The 16,688-nt window shown below is 45.1% G+C and overlaps 1 long non-coding RNA gene across 1 annotated transcript; it reads right to left on the bottom strand.

Annotated features, from left to right (window-relative positions):
- Window positions 1–490: 490 nt before the first annotated feature.
- LOC131833385 (uncharacterized) lies at window positions 491–16,256 on the bottom strand. Its single transcript, XR_009354438.1, has 3 exons — window positions 12,115–16,256; window positions 10,797–11,010; window positions 491–7,542 (listed from the first exon to the last, which is right to left on the bottom strand). It is a non-coding gene; the product is annotated as an uncharacterized LOC131833385 (long non-coding RNA).
- Between the last annotated feature and the right edge of the window lie 432 nt (window positions 16,257–16,688).

The following is a 16,688-nucleotide window of genomic DNA, read 5'->3' as shown; positions in this document are numbered from 1 at the left end:
GCCTGAAGGATAGGATGGATAGACCCCACGGATGGGCGGTAGAAAATGAGAGGCGCACATTGTAGGTAGACGGTCCCACACGAGCCACCCAGAGAAGCTAGCGGCACACTGACATCACGGAAGAATGGGCTGGAAGTCCCCACCACAGAGCCACGGATAACTGCATACGACGGGCACAGGCATCGCCCAACGGAACGAGTCCCGTAGCTGACATGAACCACCAAGGAGATGTGTTCAGGGATGGAAAAGCTCTGCAAAGAGACCTAAAAGGCGTAGGAAGGACATTGAAACCAGTGCACTTCCCAAGAGTTTCTCTTTGTGTTGTTACTTTGCTGCTGCTCATTCAGGTGATACTCTAAAACACGGTCAACTAGGTGTACACGATGGATAATGTATCTCGTAATTTACATTTTTCTAATTGAAAAAATTTCAGGAATAGCCCCAAGTAAATTGCGTGCATGATTTAACAGGAGAGGAATAAAATTTTAACTATGAAAAAACTCTGAAATGGTGCTGTTTCCTAACAAAATAGAACTAGAGAATGCTTCTGATGCTCAGTTGTGTACTTTCTGGAGATTAGTCACTGGAATGGGTTAGCGGCCAGACGAAAGGCACAGCGAGAACTAGAATCCGTTAGTCTACCTCTTACTGGGTTAGCACTTTAGACTTCTGAAGGCACTTCTGAATCGATTCTAATTCACTCCTCATACCAACTGCAGAACGCAGGAGGACACGGTTTTGTTCATCACCCGACAGAAAGCTTCACCCATGAGCCTAACGTAGCCTTCTCCAGAGAGAAGCGGAAAGGCCCGGGCTCAGGCCAACCTTCTGACATTTGTGAGCAGTTACTGCTTTGACTGCTTCTGAGAGTGCCACCTCCTTTCTGGGAGTGCCACCTCTCTCCTCAGGGAAAACTGCTTCTCTTTCCTCCAACCACCTGGTTCAAACAGGGGTTCAGGACACGCTCCCAGCCAGGGCCCCTGATCCAACCTGGGGCCGCCAGGGTCTTTTCAGGGACTTTTCAACTGCGATCAGGCTTGGGATGAGGAGGTGGGCAATTTAGTCAAGTTTTAATCTTTCTTCTTGGGGCAAAATTATGAGATGTGTGGGGCGGGCTGGGGGACAGGAGTTGTTGGTGGCTGTGTGTCCTGGGCACGTGTAGGACGTTTAAGAAAAAGAAAAACAATATGCAGTGAGAGAAGAGAAAGTCTTCCTAGCATTCAAATTTCTGGTCCCAGTGGTTTTTGAGACTTCTGTTGCTTCTTTTCCATGGTTACTTGAAACTTTCAATAGACTTTTTTTTTTTTTTTGCTTCAACTATTTCAAGTTGAGTTCATGTCCCTTAAAAAAAACAAAGGAGTCCTAACTAATACATCTCTCCTCAGTGGGACACTGCAATGTCACCTCTATCCCCTGTGAACCTTTCATAATCTACTTTTGTAAAAGAAGAAATAAGGCTCAGTACAATTAAGTAAGTTGCTCCAAATCTTATGTTGGGTTATTGCCATAATTACGTCACTCACCAGTACATGTTATTAGGACCCTATACATGTCATCAATGAAGTTTCACATATACTGTCTGCTTTGATTTCAATGGCAAGTTCTTGAAACAGATTGGAAGAGCACTGTGGATCCCAACTTTACAGGAGAAAGTTGACATTCATGATGGTGGGTGATGTCCCTGCTCTCAATCAGTAAGCGATGGGACGGGGCCTGAACCCATGTCTTCTGACATAATGTCCAATTCTCCTTCTAACCACCCCTCACTGTATGTCTGAACATAACATACAACATGCACAGACATGCCTGCATGAAAAGGTTCATTTCAATTGAAAACTAAAATCAAATACAGCGAAATAACTGTCCTTCTTTGTATTATTTTTACAAATTGTTTTAAGATATCGCTGCCCATAATTATCTGTGCCAAGACATTGGTTTAGGATCCACCTAGCTCTTCGGTAGATCTAACTGGGATAAAATATTTTCTGTTATCTTGAGACTTGATAAAATATAAATAGCTTGACTTTGTCTCTCTTGGTTTTGATACCTAATGAAATGTGAAAAAGCAAGATGACACATAAAAGAAAAGCAAAAGATAACTAATTTAGAGATTAACTTTGGAAAAGCTCCAAAATTAGATCATGTAATTAGTTCACAGTTTAGAAGCCTTTGGTAGAATTAGATTTATGCAAACAAATTCCATTCACATAGTTTAGGAAGACTGAATGATTTTATAGATGAATCAGGCTTAAAATTGAGGATTACATAAGACTTATTCCTTGTTCTCTCTTTTATATCAACGGGTTATAACAATCAAGAAAATCTGAGAGTGGGCGCTGAATTGTTCACTGGAAAAACGGATGGTGGCACTGACATGGCGGAAAGAAGTCTACGACGAACCTCCATTATAGTGAGTCTTTAAAAGGCATAAACATTTCTTGAAGGTAAGTAGTCCAGGTTGGTGGGCTCCAGTCGTGATCTGCTCTGGTTCTCGCGTCTTTGCGCCGTCCCGTACAGGGGGACGTGAGTAAGGGGCGAGGCTGGATCATCGGTTTTGAAGTTGCATTTTTGTTGGTTCAGGAAATCTGACACATAAAGCAGTCAAAGGCGAACTGCTGCCATTGTATGGGTCAGGGACAGAGACACAGAAGCCCAGGCCTCTGTGATAGCCACCAGCCACCTGAAGCATTTGTGACCAATCTTAGCTGCATGTGACCGAGTGCTCCAACACCGATCACAGTCCCGTGATCGGAACTTAACACATTCCTTAACGGGAGTTCTTCCCCAGAGGATGAGAATTCAGATTTAAGACTCCTCCACGGAGATAACGACTAACCACTAAACAAACCAGGCAACCGAGTAAGTAAACTCACCCATTACTAAAAAGTAAATGTTTTCCCTTTTCACTGAACTGACTGGTTGGTTGTCATTATGGGCAAAAATGTTTATTTCATTGTGCGAATACTTCTCAGACAGCTCTTCCCCGTTTACAAACCAGCTTTTTTTGGAACGAGTCAGTGCGTGTCTACACTGTCAGAGGAAAGGGTAGACAGGTCAGGGGAGTCTCGTGCTTGTCACCCGGCCAGTAAACTTTTTCATTCACTTTGGACTTAGGCTCAGCTGTGAACCATGTGTCTCAGTGCAGAGTAGTGACAGTTTTGGGCTGGAACAATGTCATGATGTGGACGGCCAGCGTCTCTCCCAGCTTCCATGAAAACAGCTGGGGCTGGTTGGCCTGTTCCTGGCATGTTGAAGAACTCTGTGTCAACATTCTGAAACAAGCAGTATTTCTAAACTTTGCAATGAGTTGGGCGAAGGTTTCAAGGATCAAATATTTGACAATGTTTGAGAAACACAAATTATGAGATAAACCCTTGAGGGAAAATGACACTGAATGTAAAGCTGGCATTTTTAACATTTCATATGGACAATCTCATGTGCTCCTTGCTGTTTTAGTACAGATTCAGGTCAGTTCTGGTTTGAGAACACTTTTCTGTTTGCAGGAAACCTGACGGTAATGAAGTTGCTCTAGGAAACGCAGAGGTTAGATGAGAGAGGAGGTCTACAAGTTATTGAAGAGTGTAAATGCTAAGTGTTGCCTATATTTGCTGTGAAGTTGGTTAGATCTAAAAAGACAAGTGAGACGTTATACACCATTTTTGGAAATATACATATTTTTATTTGAAATAATTAAAAATTTTCAATTTTGTCTACATTTCTCAAAACATGACCATTTCACTGACCTCTGCATGCTTTATTTTAATGTCAGGACAGACACTATCTTTTTTTTTTTTTTTAAGACTTTATTTATTTATTTGACAAAGAGAGCGCAAGCACGCAGAGTGGCAGGCAGAGAGAGAGAGAGGGAGAAGTAGGCTCTCCACTGAGCAGGGAGCCCAATGCAGTGCTCCATCCCAGGACTCTGGGATCATGATCCAAGTCAAAGGCAGAAGCTTAACCAACTGAGCCACCCAGGAGGCCCAGGACAGACACGGTCTTAAGAGTACTGGCACATAGCTTTTCCATACACTCTTGGAATCTGTGCATTTCTGTGACACTGGAGTAGTTTCCACGAAGTTCCCAGAGGGGACACTCAATCAATGAGACACCAAGCAATTTGTTGGCAGGGGACTAACTTTCTTCCTTAATAAATTTTGCTTCTTATTATATAATTATTTCATGCTTATTATAGAAATACGGCTAAGAAAAAAAAATAAAATGCAATTTCTTTCTTCTAAATCCTCATTAGAAATAATAATGTTGTTATATCTTTGCCCATCTATGATTTATATAAAATAAATTGTCAGAAGTGATATTATAGCCTAAAGGCACACAAATCCTAAATTCTATGATATATCTTAACAAATTATCTTGCACAAAGCTCCTATCAACTTATAGTATTACCATGAGTATATGAGAATATCAGTTTATTTGCTTTGTTTATGGCGGATTTTATGATTAAGACGTATTTTAGAAATTTAGTGGTAAAAAGGTAATTTCCATTTTCCCAAACTTCTACACTGTACATAGTTTTTCTTCAGCTTCCTCTACCCCGCAAGCTGTCACCTTTATGTGCTAGTCTCCCCCTCCCCCGAAAAGATATCTTGGATTCCCAGGGAACGCGGTTCTAGCACGTTCTAGTACATTCTAGTAAGTTCCTCTACAGAAACACTGTTGCAAAGGCCTGAACTTTTCCTCCCTTAGTGTATTCTGTGTTTTTTGTTTTGTTTTTGAGAGGCAGGGAGGGGTAGAGGGAGCAAGAGAATCCCAAGATCCTGAGCTCATGACCTGAGCTGAAATCAAGAGTTGGACACTTAACCAAATGAGCCACCCAGGTGCCCCAATTCTGTGTTTTAAAATATGTTTGTTTGTTTGTTGTTCCTGCTGAGGTGAATCCAATATAATAATTTCAATCAGCTTAACAACAGATGGCATCCTCTCAGATTTATATAGGCTTATCACTAATCGGAATCTTGAGAAGTGCACTCATGTATTTTTAGTAAAGGGAAATTTTCTTGGAGACCTTTCACTCCATGCAGATCATGGCCTGATGCTGTGGCCTTTAAATGGCCAGCCATGCTGTTTTCCACTGTATGTTGGGTGGGAGATGTCAGTTCAGCCTAGGCCTGGTGATAAGTCTGGGGTGGTGCTTTTATACTAGGTGCGCTCTGGGTGACAGGTGCCTTCTGCTGAGCTCTAGCAGCCTCAAGTATGGGATATATGTTGGACTTACTCACTGAATACTCACACCGATTTTCCAAGTTTAATACAAAATTCCCTTCTGAAATACCTTCCAAACAATGCATTTTTTTTTTTTTTCTGGTGGTGTTGGGGCGGTAGGGAGTTGGAACAATTCTGTGAAGGTTTCAGTAAATTTTTCCTTAAAACCTGGATGCAGTTTTCTTTCAACTGAGACATAGCCAAGTGCCTATTTGTCTAGACAAGTAAGTAGTTGATGAATAAGGAATAGTGCTGAGTTAATGCCATTCCCTGTCAGGGTCTCAGATGAAAGACCGTTAACATTTTCCGTGCAAACGTTTTGTCTTCGTTTTTATTGATGACGGTGATTTAAAGACGCTCTGGTTTAAGCTAAGAATATGTAATGTTTAGATTATATAACCGTTACATAAATAAAGTAGGGTCAATTATTACCTGGACTTCAAATAACTATTAATCAAGTAACCAGCTTTTTTGGGGGGGAGGAGGGAATAGGAGACTATGCTCTGTATTTTACCCCACTGTGAAAGAAAGAAAGAAAGAAATACTAGCTCTCAACAACTAACTTTCAGTTTGTCCCCAAATGTGTAGAGAGGCCTTGAGTACTTAAAAGGGAAGTTGGAGATTTAGTTTCTGCTTTACCTCCTTCATCCACAGCAGCCTTGTGGGCTGTGTGGGGTCAGGGGTAAGATATTTTAACCTTTTTTGTACCTATCAAGATAGTTATGAGAGCCAGGCTAATTATTTCTTGAATCGAGCAAAGATTCTAAAAAATAACAAACACAATCTTAGCCTTTTTGTATATTATGACTTACAAATGAAAATAAATACCAGTTGAGGAGCTATATATAAATATATATATACACACACACACACACACATATATATGAGGATATATATACATATATATGTATATGTATGTGTGTATATATATATAATATATATATATATATATTTATTTATTTTTAGAGAAGAAAAAATACCCTTTAAAATCTCATATCCTGATGCACAAGTATTACAGATAATCACAAAGCCGCAGAGCCCCGGATGAGCAGGGCCCTGACTACTCTGCTCTTCTGTGTTCATAGGAGAACAGGACGGAAAGGGGAGGCCAGGAGGATGATTAAAGGGCTGGAAAGATGACTTCCTAGCAGTGCGATATTAAGGCCATTAATATGTCTGCATTTCAGCTCCAGTGTGTTAATATATTATTTTACCTATTAAAATATCATAAAGATTACCCATAATTAAAGATGATTTAGAGCCTAAGTCATAACTAGATCTAACTTCATGCAAACACATTTAGAGTGAATTCACTTTAAAGTGGAATTTAGCTAGCCTAATGAAAACAGTATCTACAGGACACTGAAAAGCCAGAGAAAAGAAAGACACTATATATGGTCAGTACAATAAAAACCCTGACAACCCTTTTATGGATTCGTACCCAAAGAGTCTGTCTTGAAGGAACATGTGTAAAGCACTGCTTAAAAGAAAATGTTGGCTAGTTCTTTGTTTTCTAATAAATGATACATTTCCAATACTGAACTTCTGTGCTTTATTTTTCATCATCACCGGGAACAGCCGGGTAGCCAGTTCTCCTTTTTTTCGGGCAATCAGCATGTTTTACTTCACATTTGTACCGACTTGAAACAACAGTTACATTTGCAACTCCAGAAAGCTAAGATGAAACTTTGTTCTTGCTTTTGTGTTGAGCCCTACAATTTATTTCTCTCCTGGCAACAGATTTTAAATCTCTCTTCCTCCCCCTCTCTCTTTTCTTCCTTTTCATGGGAACTGTTTGGTGAGTGCCCACAAAGCGCTCTGTGTGTGTGTGTGTGTGTGTGTGTGTGTGTTTTCCCCTTTGCCCGGTTTCTGTGTCGGTGTGCACAGGCACGCATTCATTAACGTAATTCCTCAACATCCAACAAGAGCACATCATAAACCCGGGAGAAAAAGCCTCATAAATATTTAGATGTTCCCTCTACCTTCCAAACTGGAGTGAAAAGCTTATTTAGTGAAGTGTTGGTCTTGGTTAATCTGCATGTGAATCAAGATTGGGGACAAAAGGATGAAAAGGTGATGGAAACTCGAATACAAACCCTATGGTCTCCAGGGGGTCATTCATCTTGTTCTTGTCAATACCATCCCGGGGCCTGGCTTTTTTCTGCGCATGAGCAAACAGAGCTGGTTTCCAAAGGCAGCTGGCAAAGGATGTGTGTGCTTTGTTCTATCTTGTAGTTTTTTAAGGAATGAAATTGCTTTACACTTTATATTTCACTGACTTCTTCATCCTTCTGAGTTGCTGCTAGCCATGGAGTGATGCATCTGTATTTAGGGATATATACAAACACACAAGACAGGCAGTATGAACAGGATTTTTTTTTTTTTAATTGTGACAAAATATACAGAAGGCTTACCATTTTAATCACGTTAAAGTGTATAATTCAGTGGCATTTACTACATCAGTGTTGTGTGACCGTCACCACCATTTCCAGAAACTTTTCATCATCCCAAACATGAGTTCTGTACACATTAAACAGTAACTCCTGACTTGCCCCTCCCCCAGGGTACACAAGATTATTTTAAAACTCCATACCTAAAACTCTCTGTGGAGTGGTTACTCCTGGCAGTTGATTTCAGAGGTGCTGTGGTGCTGGGCAACGGGGAGTGAAGGAAAATGAAGAAGGTAAAGCAAGGAAAGTCTTTTCTCTAAGTGTGCTTTGACTGAGCTAATGGACTCGAAGCCTGGAAACGAATATGGGGAGAGAAACTTGGATGTCAAGTAGCCGGTCTGCCTGCCTCACCAGAATGAAAGAAAATGATAGTGAAAAGTTGAGCAGCTTTTGAAAATTCCCCATTATTATAAAAAAATCGGTTAAGAATTTTAAAGTAAAACTCAAAGATAAAAGCCTATTAACACTTGATGTTGTTTGAGACAAAGCAAGAGAATTAGGTATTCTACAGAGCTATTCCTGGGGGGTATATTGTACTTGACCAAAGACTTGATGTGAAAGCTAGGAGAATGACCTTATAACTAACGGTTGAAATTAATTTATATTATTATTTTCCATTTTACTTGTCTCTGAGGTTGTAACCAATTTGCATTTTATTTTTTTTAAAGATTTTTATTTATTTATTTGACAGACAGAGATCACAAGTAGGCAGAGAGGCAGGCAGAGACAGAGAGAGGGGGGAGCAGGCTCCCCGCTGAGCAGAGAGCCCGATGCGGGGCTCTATCCCAGGACCCTGGGGGCATGACCTGAGCCGAAGGCAGAGGCTTTAACCCACTGAGCCACTCAGGTGCCCCTATCATGTTGCTTTAAGTGAAAAACACTGAAGAAGCACTATTGGTCAAATTCCTTCACAAGGCAGCGTATTAAGGAGGAGATTTGCAACTCCAACCTCCAAGTGCCCCGCTTACCTTAAGAAATCTTAAAAAAAAAAAAAAAAAATTTTCAATGCAATTTTAAAAAGTGGGGGCTGTCCTACTGAGTTTGTCTTAATGGGATGCTTTTTCCTAGCATCTATAGCCAGGTTCCCTCACTAAGAATGAGTATTAGCAGTTGAGACCACATGTGAGTGACTAATACTCTTCTCTCAGTGGAAGTCATGCCTGCCATTATCACTGATTATTTAAGGAATTTTATTATTTTATACAGTGTGAAGATAGCAGCTTTCAGGAGCAGGTGTTGGGGGAGGGCAGAGTGTGTGTGTGGAGCCAGAGGCCCGGGGGAACTGGGGGGAGAGGCAAAGCTGGTACATTGGGAACTTGAAGTTCCAAATAATGGGAAAACGAGTTCTGATTCGCTTAACCAAAACGAAGGTTCACTGACCAAGGTAAATGGGAACTATGAATCGACATTACTGCGGGAGCTCAAATGATGCCATAAGGAAATGTTCTTCCAGGCTGGCTCTCTTGCGCTCAGTAGCTGCTTCTTTGGCAAACTCCTTCCGTGCGGCGACTGCCACCATGGCTACTGCATCCTTCAAATATTTTCTTCCACCGCAGCCAGCAGTCCCACCAAGAAAAGGGTGGTCCCTGTTTTCCTGAAGTTTCCATGGGCATGTAGCCACAACTGACTTGCTGCGGGGGGTCGGGCGGCTTTCTGGGAAGGACCTGGAGTCCTGCGTGCACTGCCTGCTGATGCTGGCAGAGGGGTCAGGGCACAAGAAAATCACACGAGATTTCCCGTGAAACCACAATGGTTCTTTAAGGAAAGCAGGAGGAGTAAGGGGAAAGCTCTGGCAGATAGTTGTCTGGCCGGGCAGGCAACCGCGGTGCTGACCATTCACGGCAAAATTGGTCTTTTGAGCTCCGGGTATATGAGTTGGATCAGTGAGGGTTAGTGAGGCTACTGGCCAAACACGTATTAGTTTAAATACAATAAAAGCACATTTCTTATTTGGGTAACAGAACTATACTGGTAAAGAGGTCTACAGAATGGCCTTTCTCTGGGCAGTCACTTGGGGACTCTTTATCTTCTGGACGCAAGCCCTATTCCAGCTGGCCCCACTAGGACAGACTGCTAGAGGACATGGGGAGGCTTCTATGGGCCAGGCTGGGAAGGGGCACCTAGCCCCTCCCCTTGATCCCTATTGTATTGACTAGAACTCAGTCACATGGCCACACCTAAGTTTAAGGGAGGTGGGAAATGTGGATTAGTGGGGTGCCCAGAAAGAAGAGGAAATCATTTTGGTGAATTGCTGTGAATTTTTGCCTCATTGGTTGCCATGATTCTGCAAACGGGCCGGAAACCGGAGGCATGTAGTGGGCGAGAGGAACAGTTACTGTGTTCTCACCAAGGCCTTCAACTCCTATAATCCTCTCATCAGCCTGGGGGCTGGAGCAACCAACCTCCTCATCAGAAGTGAAGAAACAGAGGCCTAGGGAGAGTATGTAACTTGCCCAAGGTTGCAAAACTGGAAATTGTTGGAGTCAGGATTTGACACAGGATAAGGCTGAGCACACAGGGCTGTAGGGGAGACTAGGTGAGTTGATGTTTGTGAAGACCCAGGTCATGCCAAGCATGTGCGAAACAGTCAGTGGAAGTTGGACCATTAATCTGGTCCTCAGGCTAAGCACAGCCTCTCAGAGGGAAGCTCATCTGGAGACCAGCCTTGAGGCTCAGGGATGATGGGTGTCCGTAGAAGAACGTTCCAAAAGGCTCTTTCCTACTGAGGACAGGGGACTACCAGATCTGAATCTATCCGGAGCCCATCCGGAGGCTCTTATCCTGAGCCTGGATCTGTTCATTAAATAAGAGCCCTTACTGAGCTGGTCAAGTTCATGTTAGGGCCAGACCGGCCATCACCACTGCCCCAACACACTACCCTCCCCAGGCGGGAACACATGGACAAGCTTCTCCCATTCTTGTCCTCAGCTGGGGCTGGTCGCTGCAGGCTCAATACTCGTGAAGGACATCAAGCATATTAACAGGCAGCTGATTGCTTGTAATTTGGGTCTTACTTGCTCCCTTTGCCACCCCGCAAATTTCTCGAAGGCACAATCACTTGGTGTCCTCACTTCACACATGACACACAGGAAACCATCTCAGTGTACGCCAACAGCCAATCTGTACCGAGCAGTCCCTAGATCCCAAGCGTCTGTCTGGCCTTGACAGTCGTTGCCCATCTCATCCTCACAGTAACACTCCAAAGTGGGTTTTATTAGAGCCCCGTTTTCTAGCAAGGTACACGGAGAATTGCTGAGATCCAGGTAACTGCCCCATATCACAGCAGGAGATTTTCTTCCTTGTATCACCTCACCGGGCTGGCTTTCTTCCTTTCTTTCTCCTGTAACATTTATTTATTTGAGAGGGAGAAAGAGAGAGTGAGGGAGAGGAGGACATCATGAGTGGGGGGAGGGGCAGAGGCACAAGCAGACTCCTCGCAGAGCAGGGAGCCCAAAGCCTGACGGAGCTGGATCCCAGCACCCCGAGATCGTGACCTGAGCCCAAGGCAGCCACTGCTTAACCGACTGAGCCACCCAGGCGCCCTGGGGACCACCTGAATTCCGTGACAGAGAGACCGACGTCCTGTTCCATGCCAGAGGCACAGGGACATCCAGAAGGAGCAGTGACTCAACTGCACGAACAGGGATAGACGGCTCGAGGGGGAGGTCTGGGCTGTGGGAAGAGGGGCAGTGAGGCTAGATCCCCAACACCTCAACCAGGAGGGGCTCCATTGGAGACCACGGTGGCAAACGGAATGTCAGGACAAGTAGCCTCAAGCCCGAGAGAGCAGCCTGAGAGGGCAAGACGGGACTCCTTTGTCATAGGGGCAGAGGTCCGGGCCTGGATCCCTCAAGAGCTAGGGCAGCACACCCAGTAACAGAGAAGGGTGCCGCCAGGGGACCTCTAACTACAGAAAAGATTAATAAGAATGTTCAGAAACATTCCACAGGGTTGACCTGGGTCTCCTTTGAAATGTAAATGAGGTCAGGCTTCGGGAACCCCTGCTGGATTTTTCCGAGATTCTTTATCAACCCTGTAATTTTTCTCGCTGTTTGTAATTTTTGAAACTCTGACCTTTCTATAACTAAAACTCCTTTGTCCTTTTTTTTAATTTGTGTTTGTTTTGGAGGCAGCAGCGATGAGGAGAGGTTGAGGAAGCTGTGTCCTTCCTGCAGGGGCCTGCGGGAGGGGCTGGCCTCGATTCCAGGGGCTGGCCAGGAAGGAGACCAGGTGGAGCTGAAGGGCTGGGCTGGCGGCCGGGGGGCTGGCCAGGGACGCAGGGGACACAGAGGGCTGGTCAGGAACTGGCCAGGGACGCAGGGGGATGGAGGACGTTGATCCACTTCTTTGGTCACTTCTAGAACTTCACTCTCAGACCCAAGAAGGATCTGTGTCACACAGAATTTTGTGTCCATGTCAGGAGGAAGCCAGTGCACATACTTACCTTTTTATTACAACTGCAGTTTCAATTAAATTAGGAGGGGAGCCTGGGTGGCTCTGTTGGTTAAGTGTCTGCCTTTGGCTCAGGTCATGATCCCAGGATCCTGGGATCGGGCCCCATCTCTGGGCCCTCTGCTCAGCGTACAGTCGGCTTCTCCTTTTCCCTCTGCCTGCCGCTCGGCCTGCTGTGCTCTCTCACTCTCTCTGCGTCAAATAAATTAATAAAATCTTAAAATAAATTAGGAAGGAAAGACTACAGGCTTTGCAAATCTCCTTTGTCAGAATTTGGGGATGAGAAGCACCTTACAGCTAAAAATCACTGGAGGCCTACCACTGCAGAGGGGGAACCGCAGCTCCTGAGCTATCTGCTTGGAACGGCTTGGCCACAGAAACTCCTGGTTGCTGAGCAGATAGGGTGTCGGTAGAACAAACTGTGAGGTTTAATTAGCATGAAGCTTTTCTCCCCAGATCTGGGGCTTCCTTTTGATTCCTAACAGGGGAACATAGCTAGTGAATGGCAGCATGTTTTAGTTTTGTGAAGTCGACCACTAATTCAATTCAATTCCAATGAAAAACAAACAGCGGGTCCAAGAACTCTTCTGTTTTTTCTTCTCTGAAAGACTTCTTAATATTTTCCTATGGTTAACATTATACAGAAACCAGGACCTTTTCGTCAACAATGCAGATCTTGCAAACAATTTCAAACACAGCCTAGGACCTTAACGGCCTGTTGAACCACCCGGAGCCAACGGGAAGTTTAGGATCCATAGAAAGACTAAAGCCGTGGAAACCCCATGGGGTTGACAGACACATGAGCTAAAACCTGAGCTAGCAGACAAGGAACGGTCTTTTTGTGTGTAGAACCTGAAAAATAAACCTGCCCTGTGAGAGTGTTTTCCTGGAGTTCTTTTCTTCCCCATGCAATTCCCCTTTATTTCCTGGACTACACCGACACCGTCCTGGATGCTGTGCGCTGCCGAGTCTGCTGAATACAGGGCCAGGGGAAGCGTGAATGGCACTGAGAAATCTTCGGTTAAGTATTTTTATTATTTATTTATTCATTCAGTCACTTATTTATTTATTCATTTATGTGTGTGTGTGTGTGTGTTTTAAAGATTTTATTTATTCATTTGACAGAGAGATCACAAGTAGGCAAAGAAAGAGGGGGAAGCAGGATCCCCGCTGAGCAGAGAGCCAGATGTGGGACTCGATCCCAGGACCCTGAGATCATGACCTGAGCCGAAGGCAGAGGCTTAACCTACTGAGCCACCCAGGTGCCCCAATTTATTTGTTATTTTTAAGTAGGCTCCATTGCCTGGCGTGGAGCCCAATGCGGGGCTTGAACTCACAGCTCTAAGATCAAGACCTGAGCTGAGATCAGGAGTCTGAAGCCTAACTGACTGAGCCACCCAAGTGCCTCAGTCTTATGTTAAATATTTTTAAAAAGCTATAATGAGATGCCAGTCATGGTTCCCATCCAGTAAGTTCCCTGACAGACATTAAGAACAAGGTTACAGTGCGCGCACATTGTGCTGCTGGTATGCATATGTTGTGTTATAAATAAAAAATTCTATCACATCACACCAGCAAGTTCCAAGTTTAAAGTAACTCGTAGCAACACAGAGACTGTGTGGAGAGGCTGCTGGGCTGGTAGGAAATACCCTCCAACCACAGAAAATGGGGAAAAGCAGAGGCAGGGAGTGAGCAACGGAGCTTGAGACTGCATGGGGGAGGGGAAGCCCCAAGAGGGAGGCCCAAGCCCTGCGCTCAGGTCTGTGTCATTTACAAAGTGATCTGACAGCTTAGTCATGGGACCAGGATTTTGCCTTGGGAAAATCTGGTGTAAAAATCAGTGCTTTGGGATTTTTTTGCTGTGGTCTGTACAGCATTACCCTTACTTAGTGCACAGTTGTATACAGAGGTTACAGTAAGTGAGTTCTGTAAAAACAGATATGGAGAGAAAAATTCTTATCGAGCCCTTGTCAGGGATTCAGTTATTGTTCAGGCTCAGTCACACCCCCCAGGTATGGAGTGATGACACTCTGCCCTTTTGGTAACATATGAGACAAGCGTGGATTTTGTTCAGCATTAGTGTTGTAATGAAGTGAGCAATTCACTCAAGAGGGACCCCCAATTCCAGAAGTGTTTATTTAAACGATTCCTTTTTCTTTTCAGCTACCTTGATTTAGTTGTGGGTCCCCCGGCTTTCATCTTGAAATGATTCTCTGAAAGCTGCTTTTGATAACCTGAAAACCACGGAGAGAAAGTCCTGGGTCTCTGGGTCAGCTTTGCAGAGGTTGTCTGCCAGCCGGGCATGGTGACAGATCCAGAGGCGATGGAAATCAGCGTCAGAGAGCTCGTTTGGCCGGAGTTGAGGCTTCTGGGGTTCACTTGGAGAGATCAAGGTCACTTCAGGGAAGGCCCTGGGAAGCCAGAGCTGTCACCGGCTCTCGAGTTGCTTCATATGCGACCTGACGAAACTGACCTGTAGAAGCCGCTTGCGATTGTAGATACATATGTTCCCCCCATCCCCCGCTCTCAGACCTGAAGTTCCTCAAAACATGAGCAATTTTTTCCCATGGCGTCTGATTTAAAAAGGGGGGGGGTGCTCGTTGCTTTGTTTACCGAATGTCTGCTAGGAGACACCCTACTTGTTCACTTGCCTGTGTTGTTGGCTGTGGCCACCCGTGCACGGACTGGAGAAGGCCCTCGAACTGGCCTAAGGCAGCCAAACAGGTGCTCGGGCATCACATTTTTAAACCTGGGGTTAGTCGGCAACTGTCGGTGTTAGAACACAGCGGTGGGATCCCAGGGTTCTGTGAGCTCCTGCGAGTCTGGACAGTGCCTGTCCACCCTGTCACGGACCTTCCAGGCCCCCCTACCTGTCTGCTCCGTTGTCAGCAGGGCAGGAAAGGGAGGGACGCAGCCTCCTTTTCCTCACTGGCCCCGCTGCTTCCGAGCTCTTTCTACTGTCTGGCAGCTGAAAACTGGGTCTTGAAGAGCTTGGGGGCCCCGGGCCAGCTTTCCATCTTTGGTCTCTGCTGCGGACAACACAGCCAGCCTGGGAGGATCAAGGCTCCTTTTCATCAGGTCCTTTGTCCTTTTACTTCCTGGTGTCAGCAGTCCTGGGAACAGGAAACGGTTTGTGCAATAGGAAGACAGGAAACTGATGACTAAGTACCTTTGAGTTTTATGGATGCAATTTCAATGCAAATAGAGTTATTTACCCACTTTCTAAAAACCCACGTGCATCCACATAGGAGCTATCCTAAGAGCTCACTCTTAGGTTTCTGTTTACTAAAAGCTACTATGTGCCAGGGATTTTGCTGGGCACGTCATGTTCATTTACTCCCGTGATCCCAACACCATCCTTCGCTTGCACGACCCCATTTACAGGTGAGAGGACAGGCGTACATAGTTGAAGTAGCTTCTGGTGAGTGGCAGGGCCGAGATATGAGCCCAGGACATCGGTGGCTGCCACGCTGGACCCCCCGTGCTCAGTGCTTCCGCCAAGGGCCAGCAAACACTTCACAGTGAATGTTTTAGGGCTTTATCTCCTTGCTTCGGTTTAAAGACGATTCATCTATGTCATCTGTGAGAAAAGCATTTCTATGGCTTGGCAGGTAGTTATGTAGTGTGGCTAAGGCGCTATTATTTCATATTTTCACGATGTGGAAGGAAGTACTCATTAGACACCAAGTGTCTGAGCCCAGAGAGAAAGGCCTCCTTCTCCCTGATCCTGATACCAAGGAGGCCTGGCCACTCCCTTTCCCGAGGGGAGAGACAGGGTCTGGTTGGGGCCCTTTGATTAAGTGGAAGGCGCCTTCCTCTAATCAGGCACCTGCCCCGATTAATGTTGGAATGGGGTCGGCTGAGGGACTGGAGAAAGTCAAGTCTGGCTCTGGGTCCTCAGAGGTCAAGGATTCCAGTTGCAGAGAAGGGCCTGCCTCCTCTCCCACCCGTGGCCAGGCGGGCCAAGAGGAAGCCGGTCCTGGAGGGGGAGTTAGGATTATTGCTGGCATGTCCGCTGATGGGACAGTTTACAAAACTGTCTTTGAACTCTGTGAACGCAAGTCTTTTTCTCTTTCCTCATTTCAGGATATAACAGTTTCGTGTTCTTGATCCACCAACCCCCCCCCCCCCCCCCCCCCCCACACACACACCCCTTCTGTTCCCTGAAGAAGCTTTACCTGGACAGAGAAACGCTACCCGCAGGGGCAGAAGGTGGGGGGTGGGGGCGGGGAGGCCGCACTCCACCATCTGTCACAGTTTCAGCGGGCACTTCCCCACTACTTAATTCCAGGCTCGCACTATAAATACAGGGCGCCCGTTTTAGAACTGTTAAACAAACGTGTTACTCATTTCACTATGCTGCGTTTTATTTCCATCTGAAAAACCATGCTTACTACCAACGGGTATGAGGAAAACACTGCCACCAATGCCTGTTCATCAGGTCGGTGGCCCTTGAAGGTCTACAAAATGTAACTGTCACACATTTTTATAGATGGGCTTGGACAGAATAATTAGGAAATAGTAAATGCTGGCATCATCAGGATTGCTTGTGAGTTCAGCAAAGGA

This window comes from Mustela lutreola, chromosome 6 (assembly GCF_030435805.1).
Source record: "Mustela lutreola isolate mMusLut2 chromosome 6, mMusLut2.pri, whole genome shotgun sequence".
NCBI classification, from domain to species: Eukaryota; Metazoa; Chordata; class Mammalia; order Carnivora; family Mustelidae; genus Mustela; species Mustela lutreola.
Note: the sequence above shows the minus strand (reverse complement) of the source record. Positions and strands in the feature narration are given on the sequence as shown.